Consider the following 15374-nt stretch of genomic DNA (forward strand, 5'->3'; position numbering starts at 1 on the left):
TGCAAGGCGCGGCTACATGTACATCTATGACGACCTCAGCAACACCTCCAACCAGTAGGTGGTGCTACATTTCTGCATCTTGTCTCCTTGTTCTGTCTTGTAGAAGCATCCAAATGCCAGGAAAAGCCTTGCTTTATTGGCTAATGTTCTGGTGCATTGCTATAATGGAGTGGGGGGTGAGGGGCATACCACTACTACCACTACTACTACTACTACTACTACTACTACTTATATACCGCTCTTCAACCAAAGTTCTCAAAGCACTTTACATAGAAAAACAATACATAAATAAGAGGGCTCCATGTCCCCAAAGGGCTCACAATCTAAAAAAGAAACAGAAGGCAGATCCCAGCAATAGCCACTGGAGGGATGTTGTGCTGGGATTGGATAAGTGCCAATGTTTCAAGATGATGCGCTGAATTTGATAAGAGAGAGGAGTGAACTCTGTGGTCCATATAACTCTATTCTTCTTCTCCCTTATCCTGCTCTTCAATAAATCTTGTCTTCTTCTCAATTTGGCTCTCTGGCGTGCTTTACATATGACATCCTCAGGATACCCCCGCTCTTGTAGCTGTCCAACTAAAGAAACTGCTTCCTTTTCATATTGTCTGGATGCTGTGGAATTTCTTCTCTGTCTAAGGAACTGACCATATGGTAAATTGCGCCTCAAATGGTCTGGATGGAATGAGTTGAAGTGTAAATGTCTTCTTATCACTAGGTTTTTTGTATGCTTCAAATACTACCTTTTTGAACCCGGGCCCTTGCCCCTTTGGTAAAACAAATCATCTTTTGATTATATAACTGCTGGTCGGTGTTTGGTGTGTCCAATCCCAAAACACCCCACGGCTTAGTTGTTTAGGACATGCTATTGTAAAAACAGAATAGCTCTGGGGCCAGCCATCCTACCCTATCTGGAGGGCATTACACCTGTGACCCAGCCTCTGGGTGAGCTTGAACCTCCAGGATCCCCTGCATCAGAGCCAGTACCTCTGGCATAACCAGAGGACACAGCTCTGCCTTTATCTTCTGACTTGGAGGTGTCCATCGAGAATCTCCCTTAGTGCCTCTGGAGCCATGGATTACAAAATTTTGATCTTTAGATGACCAAACCTTCCCCAAGAAAGCAGGGAAACAATCTACTCTACGCGCACAGCAGCCATGTAAACCAACAGTCAGCCAAGCACCTGCTGGAGCAATGTCTATCTTTCCTCATCGTGCCCACTTCTCTTGCTGGGAACTATCCAAGGTCCTGACTGCTCTCCTGCTGTGCGTCCTTTGGAGCTGTCCATTGTCTGTATCCCTCCATCATTTGGAGCCCTCCTGGAGCCTTCGGTGTGGATGTGGTTATATTAACTTCACCACCTGACGCCTGTTCATGCCAGGTAGCAATGTCATACCATGTTATACCATGACTAGACTGTGGAGCCTTGAGGTGAACCAGTGGCAAACCAAAACATTTGAACATGGGCCTCTGCCAATGTCGCTACGCCACTGCGATGGATGCAGCTGGAGTTAAACTGGTGACTATTAATGACCACCGATTGTTTATATGTTTAAAATATTTATACCCTGCCCCTCCAGTATACTACAGCTTAGAGGGTCTACTGCCAGTAACAGGAGAAACTGAGTTCCCGGGGAACTTGGGATCTATCATAACCATGGATAAGAGAGAGAAGTGGCTTCACGTTGTGTTCACTTCATGTGCGGTTGGGGTACACATGCACAGACCATGTACACACCTGCAGTTATTCACACATTAGGGTCAGTGAATGTACAGCAATGTACTTCCTGGCTGGCGTGCCATGTGCAGCGTTGTGTGTGCACAGAAGGTGTGCAACTTGTGCAAACACAGCACTGTGCAAACTGGAGGAGTTTGGAGGTCTGGAAGAAAACTGGTGATAACACCATCCCCTCCCAAGGAAAAAAAAGAAAGAAACGGTTGTCCCCCCCATTTTTTCTGGTCCCCACCCACTCAGGCCTTTACATCTCTAGTGCAAACTATGTTATATATGAGTAAGGTCACTGGAAATCATGTGCTTACTTTTATGTAAGTCATTTGCACAATTCTATCTATCTATCTATCTATCTATCTATCTATCTATCTATCTATCTATCTATCTATTAAATTTGTACACCGCCCCAAACTTTCGTCTCTGGGCGGTTAACAAGAGCATAAAACAAGTTCAAACATATACAAAAACTTTAAAAAAAGTAACAATTTAAAAATCAACCACAGATTAAAACCTAAAAATTTAAAAAGCTGAAAAAGGTGGGGTGAAGAGGTGGCTTTTCAAGTGCTTTTTAAAAATTGTCAGAGATGGAGAGGATCGTATTTCAGTAGGAAGCGCATTCCACAGTCTCGGGGCAGCAACCGAGAAGGCCCCGTCCCCCTGTGGCCACCAGCCGAGCTGGCGGCAACTGGAGGCAGACCTCTCCAGACAACCTCAATGGGCGGTGGGGCTCATAATGAAGAAGACGTTCTCAGATACCCAGGGCCTAAGACGCATAGGGCTTTATAGGGCTTTGTGTGCACACTGGGTTGACAAATCCATGTGTGGTATGTTAGCCCCTATCTATCCCTTGTGTTTGAGAGGGTCCTGTACCCAGGTTCCCTTTGTAAATTAACACAGGTACAGTCATTTATGCAAAAACATGTATGTGTGGACAGACAGCTGTCTGCTCAAATGGTGTCATGTCTGAAGAGGGCTAGAAATTGCATTATCAAGGCAGGGAAGCTGTTATCAAGGCAGGGAACACATAACGGCCAATAAGGGAGAAAGGGACAGGTAATTGAGGAGTTGAGGGTCCCTTGGAGAAGTCAGGCCTGACCTCAGTCACTCATGCGTTGGTAACATCCAAATTGGACTACTGCAATGCACTCTACGTGGGGCTGCCCTTGAAGAATGTTCAGAGGCCTCAGCTGGTCCAGAGTGCTGCTGCAAGGATGCTCATGGGTGCAAGTCGCTTTATGAGTATCACACCCATCCTGTGGCAGGTTCATTGGTTACCGGCCCGCTTCCCAGCTAGATTCAAGGTGCTAGTCTTGACTTTAAAGCTCTACACAACTTGGGGCCGGGGTACCTGTCGGATCATATTCGGCCATATGAATCTGCCAGGGCCCTCCGCTTATCATCTCAGGCCCTGCTCATAGCCCTGCCACTAACAGAGATCCGGTTGATGGGGACTAGAGACAGGGCCTATTTGGTTGTGGCCCCTCAGCTTTGGAACGTCCTCCCTGAAGAGCTTCGCCATGTTCCCTCCCTCAGTGGTTTAAAAAAAACAAAAAACAACAACTAAAAACACATCTTTTTAATGCTCCCTCTTTGGTTATATCTGGTAGGTCCTTTAGTTTGTAGTTTTTTATAACACTCAATTTTTAGCTTTTAAAATAATTTTTCATTTGAAACTCAGTACCGATTGCAGTTTTTAGCCTGACTTTTAACTTGTTTACTTGATCTGGTTAATTTTATTACTTCCCCCCACCTCACATTGCATTTATTTTATTGTTGTGAGCTGCCCTGAGCGGTAGTGTACCGGAGGGGCGCGGTATAAATATATATATTTTTAACAAATAACAAATAATTAAATAAATAAATGGGTGGGTGAGGGCCCTGCAGGAGCAACAGCTTAGTGTTGGCAGCACCTAGGAGATGGATTTTAAATTTGAACCCGACAACAAACATTTCACATTTTTCGGAAGGAGCAAAGAATCCACAGGTTGCCTGACTTTGTTCGCATAGCAAACCTCCGGGTCCCCCCCCACCCCGCCCTCTGGCCGCTCCTCCCCAAAGGATTCCAGTTAAGTAATGCACATTCACAAATATAGCTGTTTGCAGATGCTGTCCTCGGGCAGATTAGAACAGTTAGGTAAGACATCCAGCAAGTATTTATCAAAAGGCTCCAAGACATTGTGAAGCAAAAGGGAGTTCAAAAGCAAGAGACTTTCTGTCTTCATTCGACTGACAGGCTGTAACGTTTCAAGAATGCCAGGAATCCATGTGGCCCGTTCCATTAAACACCCCTGATTAGTGAATGTGCTGATAAACCTCCGGGGCCAGAGGTCAGCCCTGTGGAACTGAAGGTACCCCAGGTATCAGAGAATGTCTCCAGGATTCAGATTCCTCTGCACAGTTAACCCTTCGCCCACTCTGGGAGAGAAAGAAACTGCGGACGGATGCTGGGGGGAACACGTTATCACGGCAGACGCTCCTTTGCTTTCAGAACTGTTTCAGCCCTGGGTATTTGAAGGACGCCCTGCTCCTGAATGTTTCTGCCCGCCCAGCAAGGTTGTCAGGGAGGGCCCCTGTTCGGTGTGCTGACGCTTAGAGAGGCTTGATTGTTGCGCTCATGGGGCAGGGCCTTCTTGGTCATTGCCCCCAGGCTTTGGAATGCTCTCTCAGTGGATGTCCATCCCTCATCTTCCCTTGCTGCCTTTAGGAAGATAAATAATCAGGGTGTGTGTGGGGGGGGTCCCTCTAGCTCGTGTGCTGGGGACGGTACCCTCTCAAGGTATTTATAGACTCTTCCAAAGATAAAGTGTGCCCTCGAGTCAGTGTCGACTCCTGGCGCCAAAAGAGCCCTGTGGTTGTCTTTGGTAGAATACAGGAGGGGTTTGCCATTGCCTCCTCCCGCACAATATGAGATGATGCCTTTCAGCATCTTCCTATATCGCTGCTGCCCAATTAGAGGTGTTTCCCATAGTCTGGGAAACAAACCAGCGGAGATGCGAACCAGCAACCTTCTGCTTGTTAGTCAAGCATTTCCCCGCTACTCCACTTAAGGTGACACTTCCAAAGATACTGGTCTTATATTTTAAGTGCCTTTTCATTGTGGAGGCCAGGCCTTCCAGTGACAGCAAAAGAATGCCACTGTAACCGCCCCCCTTTAAACGTGGGGGCAGGAAGGAATCTTGTCCCACACACCTACTGCCTGAGGCGACTGCTTCTTCTTGCCTCATGGAAGGGCTGTCCTTCTAGGAGACCATCTCTCCACTCACAATAGCCATTAACTCATAATATTTGGAAGAAAGTTGCCATGAACTGCCCCATAATTTAGGGAGGTCCCAGTGAGGAATTGATGAAGGCCAGTTCCTCCACGATTTTGCAGACCTTGGTACTGGGGAAGCATGGTGACCTAAACCACCATCTCACTGTTTCAAGACAGCTAAGCACACCAAAAGCTGTGGGGTTCCCTCTTTGTGACAAGATGGAGTCTTTTCATAAGATGGCTCCTTTCATAGTTAAAACCTGGTTCAAACTTTCTGCCAATGGAAAACAATTTGAACAACGAGCTTAAGAAAACAGATAATGTGTTTATGAAATAGGAGGCCCCAATCCCTCATTTTATTCATTCATTCATCCATTCATTCATTTAAAATTATCCCATATCTCCCAAAACTTGCATCTCTGGGTGGTTTACAGTTAAAATCATTTAAAACATCAAATCAGTTAACAATTAAAATCATTTAAAAATTAAACACATTTAAAACCCAATATTAAAGAAATGAAAACTATAAATCTAATTAAAAGCCTGGGCAAATAAATGTGTCTTCAGTGCCTTTTAAAAAGTTGCCAGAGATGGGGAGGTTCAGGGAGCGCGTCCCAAAGACCAGGGGCAGCTATGGAGAAGGCCCGTCCCCAAGTAGCCACCAAATGAGTTGGCGGCAACCACGGACGAACCTCTCCAGATGCTCTTAGCAGGCGGTGGACCTCATGACGAAGAAGACGTTCTCTTCAAATCACACCAGTGTCATCATATATCTTGAATGAATAAATGCACAACATTCGGCATTAGATTTATTTATTTATTTGTTTGCCCTAACCTCTGGGTCCTTTACAGTTAGAACCTTAAATATTTATAACACAAATTAAAATCATCAATAAAACTTTGACTCATTCTAAACCAAAAGCCTGATAAAATAGGTGCTTTTCCAAAAGCCGCCTAAAAGCAGCCAGAGATGGGGAGGTTCTGACTTCATTTAAGAAAACTCGGTTTTGGATTGCCACCAAACGAGATTGTGGGTCCACAACGGACCTCCCCCAGTGACCCTAATAGGTGGTGTGGAACATAACCTGTTCCATGATCCCTAGATGGAAACATTTTGTTGTGGTCAACCACCTAGAGACTTGGGTATTGGGCGGTCTATAAATATGTTAAATACATTTTCTTGCGGCTCCATGGTTATGACAAAATCTAAAATTCAGGTAGCTACAAACACTTTCTACCCCATTGCACCCCCCATTGAATATTTTTGTTCATATTTTTCAGCTTGATCATTTTGTATAGCTGGGGCGCACTCCTCGGGGAGGTGATCCTCCTTTGCAGTGCCCTAGCCCAATTAATTATGCCCACGGCTGGTGTTTTCTTTGTGTTCCTCCTCCTTCCAACTTCCTTCCAGATGTGTTCTCGCTGGCCTGACCCAGCTGTCAATAATGGTTAATTTCACTGCCATCTTTTCGAATGTGCTTGAAAACAAACAGGGAAAAGTGGATTGGGGGTGTGTGTGTGGTGGTGGGGGTGTCACCGACGAGATGACTGTTTCTGGCCCGAGGAGGAAAGCGATTAATGATGACAGTAACGAGGCTTTGTACTCCTGGAGCACCATCAATCAAATAGTTTCAAGAAGCTCTATAAACATCAGCCGTGCTACCTTCCCAATGGAGCAGAACTGTAGATCTCACAAGTGGGGACGAGAGGCAAGGTGGATTCTGGGCTGGGGTTCACTTCGTGTGTGTGTGTGTGTGTGTGTGTGTGTGTGTGTGTGTGTGTGTGCATAGGCTTGGCATGAACTCCCACCCTGAAATTCAGAGGGGGTCGACTCTTTAAAGCTGAATTGAACACAGAGGGGTAAATGCCAGACCCTACTTTTCTAATTTCCACGGCAGTTTTAGAGACCCACCAACTTATACTTCACTTAAAAAGAAAAAGAGTCTCTAACACCCATGACAGCAGAGTCAAGTATGAAAAGAAAGGCGGCACGGTTTAAAATCAATTGATTGAAAGTCTTTGGATGGTCTAAAAAGCAGATGAGCCGACCCATAGCCCCTACCCGGAACGCAGCTACCAGTGCTCAAAGGTGTCCTATCAACACTGGCCCTGACATCTGGGTGTTCCATGGCTACGGGTGTTAGGGATGTGCACGGAACCGGCTGGCCCAGTTCGGTTCAAGTCCAGACCGGACTCGAACCTGAACAGACCAGTTCGGTCTGGCATCCCCTCGAACCCCGCCCGGTTCAGTCTGGTCCGGGTGGGGTGAGTTTGTGATTTCACACCCTTCCCATGGAACTCCCCACCACCGCCGAGCAAACCAGCTACGGAGTGGTGGGGGTGAGGAGCAGCAGGGCAGGAGGCAGGCCAGGGGGCAGGGAGGGGCAAGGGACTAGCTTCACTCCTGCCGGTGAGCATGGCAACCTGTGTTCATTGGATCCCTTTGAACACCGTGGCTTGGCTCAACTGCTTTGGGAATCTCCAATCATGTTCTTTATGTGCCCTTCATAAGCTGGTTTCCATCAGTGGCAAATGGAGAGGAGAGCTGGTCTTGGGGTAGCAAGCAGGAATTGTCCCCTTAGCTAAGCAGGGTCTGCCCTGGTTGCATATGAATGGGAGACTTGATGTGTGAGCAGCACTGGAAGATATTCCCTTCAGGGGATGGAGCCACTCTGGGAAGAGCATCAGAAGGTTCCAAGTTCCCTCCCTGGCAGCATCTCCAAGATAGGGCTGAGAGAGACTCCTGACTGCAACCTGGGAGAAGCCGCTGCCAGTCTGTGAAGACAATACTGAGCTGGATGGATCAATGGTCTGACTCAGTATGTGGCAGCTTCCTATGTTTGCAGTCAGAATGGTACCCCACACCCCTGAGGTGGCTTGGCAATGCCTCCTTCACCAGGCCCCCCTGGCTTGCTTGGCCACACCCACACACATTTATTTACTTACTTACTTATTTATTTGATTTAAATGAAATCAAAATCCCTTCCAAAGATGCTCACACCTAAAGGGAAGATCTTACAGTGCTCACACATCTAGTCTCCCATCCAAATGCAAACCAAGGCAGACCCTCTTTAGCAAAGGGGACCGTTCACATATACAGAAGGGGAGGGTGGGATCTCTCCTTCCATGCAAAGGAGCTTGTGGGGGGGGGGAGAGTGAAACCTGCCCACCTGACCTCTTCATACACCACTTGAAGCAATTTCCCCACACCTGACCTCACCTGATTGAAGCAATTTTCCTCCAACCTAACTCCGATATTGGAAGAGCCAGACTAGGGGAGAATTGCTTAAAGCAACTGAATGCATCAAGGCAAGGTGAGGGTTTTGCTCTCTTCCCCCTTTGAACCCTTTGCCAAGAAAGAAAGAGACCTCCCCTGCTATTCAGGACAGATGCATGGATGAAATATCACGCATCCCTGACATAACACCAGAGGGCAGAGAGAAGACTAAAATACTGTACACTTCACTACCCTGGTTAGGTCTAGTCCACTACCTAATATTTATTTATTTAGTTAGTTAATTTCTATACCTCCCCATCCCAAAAAATTCCTGGGTAGGCTCATAATCAGGGAAAGAAAGAAAAAACCCACATTAAAACATTGACACAACCATTTAAAAAATTCAAATGAAAACCCGAAAACCCAAAGCTTTAAAACGATAAACTAAAAGTCTGGCTAAACAGGTATGTTTTCAGGTCCTTCTTAAAAACATTCAGAGAAGGGGAGACTCTAATTTCATTTGGAAGCACATTCCAGAATCCCAGAGCAACTCTAGAAGAGGCCCGGCTCCGAATCGCCACAACCACAACCCGACCTCCTCGGAGGATCTTAACAGGCAGCGGGGTCAATCAATTAATCAATCAATCAATCTTTATTACAGTCATAGACCAGCATAACGTAAAGGCGGCGGGATTCATGAAGAAGGCGGCGTTCTCTTAAACACCTTGGACCCAAGCTACTTCATAGATGCTGAAATATATTACAATATCAATGGTAAGAGAATATATACGTAAGTGAGGAGTAGGTATACAGTATACAATATCCCAAGGGCTAATAATACAAAAATCAGAATGCTGAAACAAAGAGCTGAACTATGTAAAGTAACCCAATGAGTAAGGACACCGTTATCGGAAAGCTGGAAGAAACAAATGTACGCACACTCACTCACACGTGTGTGTGTGTGTGTGTGTGTGTGTACACACACATACCACACACACACACACACACACACACACACACACACACACACACTCTTACCATTGATATTATAATATACTTTAACATCTATTAGGTACTTATCTTTTTAGCCAGCTCTCCAGTAGACTTATGAGATCACCTGGCATTCCGTGTGTCCGTGTGTGTGTGTGTCCCCCTCCTCCATCAACTTCGCAATGCCTGGACCAATATGAACCCAATCCGGTACAGTTGCAGGGACACATAGTGTCACCTCAAGAGTGTAGTTTGTGATGATGTCATCCACCCCGATGCAAGATGGCGGGTGTGTAAACTTTGGAGGCACAAGTGGGCTAATCTGTGAACCGCCTAAATGATTTGAACCAAATTTGCTGCAGCTGTAGAGACACGTAGGGATGCCCCAATGGCGTAGTTTGTGATGATGTCATCCACCCCAATTCAAGATGGCAGGCGTGTGAACGCTAGAGGTGCAAGCGGGCTAACTTGTGAACCGCCTAACTGATTTGGACCACTTTTAGTCCAGTTTGTAGGGATATGAAAGGAAAGTAGGCAGATTAGTTCTTCCTAGAATAACTTGTTTGTATTTTGTGACTGCATTCAGTACCTACCCTTCCCATATTCTGTATGTCTAGCTTAGCCCCAATGCTAGGGTTGACAACTCTGACTGAAAATATTCCTGGAGACTGAGGGACTTTCCTGATGTTTTTTCATGAACTCTGGTCATTAAAATCCCCAGGATTGCTTCCAAAAGTCACCTGGAGACCCAAACATTAAGGTCTGTTTTATTTATTTGCATTTCTACACCACCCTTCCTCCAAGGAACCAGAAGCAGGGTACAGGGTTATGTTTATCCTCACAACAACCCTGTGGGTTTGGGGGACTACAGATATTGTTGGACCACAACTCCCCTCATCCCCAGCCATTGTGGCTGGGGATGATGGGAGTTCAGTCCAGCAACATCTGGGGACGCAAGTCTGAGAAACCTCACCTTACTGGTCTTCCTGCCTCTCAGCTTAAACCCACCTGAAATTCTTCAGCTCCTTCAATTTTCTTTTACTTCAGTTTAATAATGTCACACCTCTCTTTGTTAATTGGCTTCTTTGATTGTCTCAGATTAGTTTCAACCATCTATCCATGGCTTTCCCTCTTCTTTTCTGGCTTCTGATTCCCACAATCCATCAAATACGGATCTCCGAACAAAATCCCTGCTCTTGTATTTCTTCTCAGCAACCACACTTTCTCAGGATTCCTTACGCACAGAACAGTCTGTCTTTAGATATCCACCAATCCCTTCTCTGTCCTTTTCAAAGGCGTTCTTACAAACTCATTCTTGGTGACATGACATTTGGATCCTTCCCCTTAGTTTGATTACCATATGGCCCTTTTACTGTAACTCTTTCTAACATTCCCAGCAAATGTCAAGTCCCCTTTCCTATATCACCTCCAGTTTTTATTTAGTACTGAGCAGGGAATCCGTCTCTTTATGGATGCATTAGGAGCTTTTACAAATAATGCTTCCTTTCTCACTTCACCCAGCTCCCGGGCTCAGTAGACAGACAGAGAGCAGGACCAAATGATGGGTTATCGGATTAATTCTCCGAAAATGAAGCTAATGGCATAAACAAAGGGCCAAAATGCACGCGACCCTGAGGAGAACGTTGTTTCCCTTTTCTATAGCACCCTAATCAGAGGGCTACCAAGGTTAAGTGCCATTTGTATTGCTTTATTGGCAGTTTCCCAAGACAAAGAGGGAAACTGAAGAGGCAAAACCCAATGGAATGGGTGAAGAGGAGAAATTACACGAGAATGAGTGTAAAAGTGCAACTGATGGGTTATCCAGAGAATACTCAAGCCCTAGAAGGGGGGAATTACTTTGCTTGTCACTCTGTCCTTTCTAGCTCTGTATCAGCTTTAATATTTCTGGAATATTCTGTATGCAAAAGTTACCATGGGTGCAGCTGGTCCATATTTCTTGTGAAAAACATAAGAACCCCCTTGCCAGATGCCTCAGGGTGCCGAAAATGAAACTCTCCTGGAGGAGAGCTGGTCTTGTGGTAGCAAGCATGACTTGTCCCCTTAGCTAAGCAGGGTCCACCCTGGTTGCATTTGAATGGGAGACTAGACGTGAGCACTGCAAGATCTTCCCCTCAGGGGATGGAGCCACTGCTCTGGGAAGAGCAGAAGGTTCCCTCCCTGGTTTCTCCAAGACAGGGCTGAGAGAGATTCCTGCCTGCAACCTTGGAGAAGCCGCTGCCAGTCTGTGAAGACAATACTGAGCTAGATGGACCAAGGGTCTGACTCAGTATATGACAGCTTCCTATGGTTCCCCCATCATAAGAACATAAGAACAGCCCTGCTGGATCAGGCTCAAGGCCCATCTAGTCCAGCATCCTGTTTCGCACAGTGGCCCACCAGATGCCGCTGGAAGCCACAGGCAGGAGTTGAGGGCGTGCCCTCTCTCCCATCTCCATACTTAGAAAGCCCTCATCCCCACTCCATACTCAGAAAGCAGGGCAAAAGGGCAAGTCTTCCTTTGCTGTTATACCTTAGCAATGGGCATTCGGGGGTATACTGTCTTTGCACATGGAGGTTCCACAAAGCTATGAGCATATCCTTTAAGCTGCGACTCCTACTCGCAGCAGAGTTGATACAAGTTCAGACTTGAGATTCCTAGCTGACATGAAAGGAAAACTACCCACTGAGCCCAGATGCAGTCATGCTGTCCTGGGAGGCAAAATAGGGTTTAATTGCTAGAAAGAAGAATTTGAGGCGTACAGAAGTCACATATGGAATTTAAGAGCACAGAAGCAGCCATCTAGGGAGCGGGGGATGAGATATTGAGATTCAAATAAGATGCGATGAGCCAGTGAATGAAATGGATCCGAGCAATTCATCCTGATTTGTTATTTTCATTTTTAAAAGTCTGACATGTCAACAAACCGAGCTTAAACGAGGCAGATTGGCCAAAGGTGATCTTCTGAAGACAGGCCCCAAATGGATTCCAGCAGATGTCCTCAGGAAAGGAATCCCAACGAGAAGACCCCGGGGTTGAGAAGACCCCGCTTCTAGCCCAGTTCTGGAGGGCTGTGCCGCAAGGGAGCAAAGGCAAAGCTGTCTGCTCAAATCACTGGCCGAAGTCACGTTTCCGATTGACGTTGGAGCAGCCGGGAATGGATGGGAGTCCATGGAACGCCTCCCGCTTTCCTTTTCATCTGGGTTTGCTCTCATTATCAGGGCAAGGTTTTGTGGAGCAATGGCCCTCAGACCAGGCTGATGGGAGCCAGATAAGGGCTTCAGCAAATAGAGGCAAATTTCAGCAGACTCCGAGCCATGGCAGCGATACAGGGTGGATTCCCATGACCAGTGCCAGCCCGGGGTTTGCCTGGGCCGGGCTTGCTGGCTTGCTTGCTTGCTTGATTTATTTATTGTAGACTTACCCTCTTTACACTCTTTACACTCTTCCTCTGAGGAGCTCAGTCTACACGGTGTACATGGTTATTTTTATCCTCACAACAGCCCTGCGAGGTTGGTCAGGCTGAGAGATACATTAGGAATGGGGGTGAAAATAAAACTGCTTAAATTATAATGCTGTTATACAAAACTATGGTGCAGCCACACCTGGAGTCCTGCGTACAATTCTGGTCACCACATCTAAAAAAGGACATTGTAGAACTAGAAAAGGTGCAGAAGAGGACAGCCAAGATGATCAGGGGCCTGGAGCACCTTCCTTATGAGGCAAGGCTACAGCACCCGGGGCTCTTTACGTGGAAAAGAGGTGACTACAGGGAGACAGGATCGAAGTGTATAAAGTTATGCATGGAGTGGAGAAAGTGGAGAGAGAGAAATTCTTCTCCCGCTCACATCACACTAGAACCAGGGGTCCTCCCATGAAACTGATTGCCAGGAAATCTAGGACCAACAAACGGAAGTACTTTTTCACACAATGCATCATCAACTTGTGGAATTCTCTGCCACAAGATGTGGTGACGGCCAACAACCTGGATGGCTTGAAGAGGGGTTTGGATAACTTCATGGAGGAGAGGTCTATCATTGGCTACTAGTCGGAGGGCTGTGGGCCACCTCCAGCCTCAAAGGCAGGATGCCTCCGAGTACCAGTTGCAGGGGAGTAACTACAGCAGGAGAGAGGGCATGCCCTCAACTCCTGCCTGTAGGCTTCCAGCGGTATCTGGTGGGCCACTGTGCGAAACAGGATGCTGGACTAGATGGGCCTCCTTGGGCCTGATCCAGCAGGGCTGTTCTTATATTCTTCTGTTCTTATACATGACTGGGCCAGAGTCACCCAGTGAGTTTCATGGTTGAATGAGGATTCGAACTCAGGTCTTCCCAGTCCTAGTCCAACCACTACACTAGGCTGGCACCCCCTGCCTCCTTGATCCACAAAGGTGGGAGACTCCCATGGGGCGGGCAGTCACCAGCACCCACCCTGCCACCCAATTGCTCCTCTTGCTGCCTCCCACTCCTGCCTTATTATGACACCGCTGCATGATGTGGCAACATGATGCGTTGCGGCAGGCCAGCTGCCCTTAAGCAGACAGCAGTGGCAGGTGTCGGTGGCGAAAAGGGGAGCAAGTCAGCGGCCACTTGGTCGCCCACCCACTTCGATCGCGGGAGGTATGCATGCACACACGAGGGGTGGGGGGTCACATGACCCAGACTTTCGGCACCCTTCCCCACTTGGCGCCCTCGGTGACTGCCTAGTGCAGCGGTTCCCAACCTGGCTCCCTCCAGATGTCGCTGAACGACAACTCCCATCACCTCCATCTGCAATACCTCATAGCTGGGGATGATGGGAGTTGTAGTTCAGCAGCATCTGGAGTGATTCCTGGTTGGGAACCACTGGCCTAGTGGATGGGCTGGAAAACTTTGGGATACGTCGGGAGCCGAGGGCCCATGCTCCTGCCTGCCGGCGTGACATCCGAACCTGCTCCCGTCCAAGATTCTCCACCTGACCTTCTCCTGATTTCCATCACCGAGATTTGGTAGCTGGGCGGAGAATCTCAGATGAATGCTGAGTGGAGAGTGCAGCAACTTTTGGGCCTGATCCAGCAGGGGAAAGACAGAGAGGGAGGGAAGGAAAGCAACAAAGGGAGGAAGGAAGGAAGGAAATGAAAAAGACCAAGCTCAAGACAAAGACAATGGCAGAGAGGAATCAAGAAGGATGGAAGTGCCTTGAGAAGAATGAGTGTGTTTGTTTGTGTGTGTGTGTGAGGGAGGGAGGGAGGGAGGGAGGGAGGGAGGGAGGGAGGAGGAGAGAGAGGGAGGGAGAGGGATGACTCGAATACAGGGCTTCCCAACCTGTGGTCCACCAGATGTTTCTGAACTACAACTCCCATCATCCTGGCTGGGGATGATGGGAGTTGTAGTTCAGCAGCGTTCAGGGTTGGGCACCCCTCCTCGAATACACTTTTTGCAAACGGTTTTGAAGACCGAAAGGAAACAGGATTCATCTTTATTTGGTTTATTCTCCTCTTTATTCTGTCTCCTCGGTTGCTTTTTAAGGGACAACCCACTTCCTTGTTGAGCTCCATTGGCCCAACTGCACCAAACAAACAAACAAAACACCTCAACAAACCCTTAGTTTAGACGGCACAGTTTGGGTTGGTTGCTTTTGTGTGGTTTTTTGCACAGCCCAAAATGCGCCTAGCTGCATGGCAGAATCCCCTCGGCCGTGTGCCTGCAAGGGCCCCTCTCTACCCCACTCCCTTCCCAGGCCTACAGTTTTGCGGATGGCCCCCTCCCCGCTTGCCAACGGGAGTATGCCTCTGTACTCCACCACCGCGAAATCTCAGCCCTGAGGAAGGGTGTGTGGGGACGGACGTCCTCTGCAACCCTCCCAGAGTCACAGCTTTCCCCCGAGCTCTCCGGCCCAATCGCTCCCAACGCCCTAAACCAGCCAAGACCCTAAACTAGTCGAGGCACATTGACATGACCTAACTGGCATCCTGGGAATGCGGGTTGTGCGGATCTGTGCGGAACGCAGCGCATTCCTGGAGTGCCAGGTGGCCTGCCGTTCTGTACACTGGCTGGGGTTTGTGTGCCGAGGGAACCCGGCTGCAGCTACTTCCAAGTCAAGAATGCATCGGATCAGGCTGTGGAGCTCAAAAGGTTTCCTAGCATTTTCTGCCTTCCTTGGTGGAACATAGGAAGCTGCCTTCTACTCAGCCAGACCCTTGGT

The sequence above is a fragment of the Hemicordylus capensis genome, chromosome 15, assembly GCF_027244095.1.
Source record: "Hemicordylus capensis ecotype Gifberg chromosome 15, rHemCap1.1.pri, whole genome shotgun sequence".
Lineage (NCBI taxonomy): Eukaryota > Metazoa > Chordata > Lepidosauria > Squamata > Cordylidae > Hemicordylus > Hemicordylus capensis.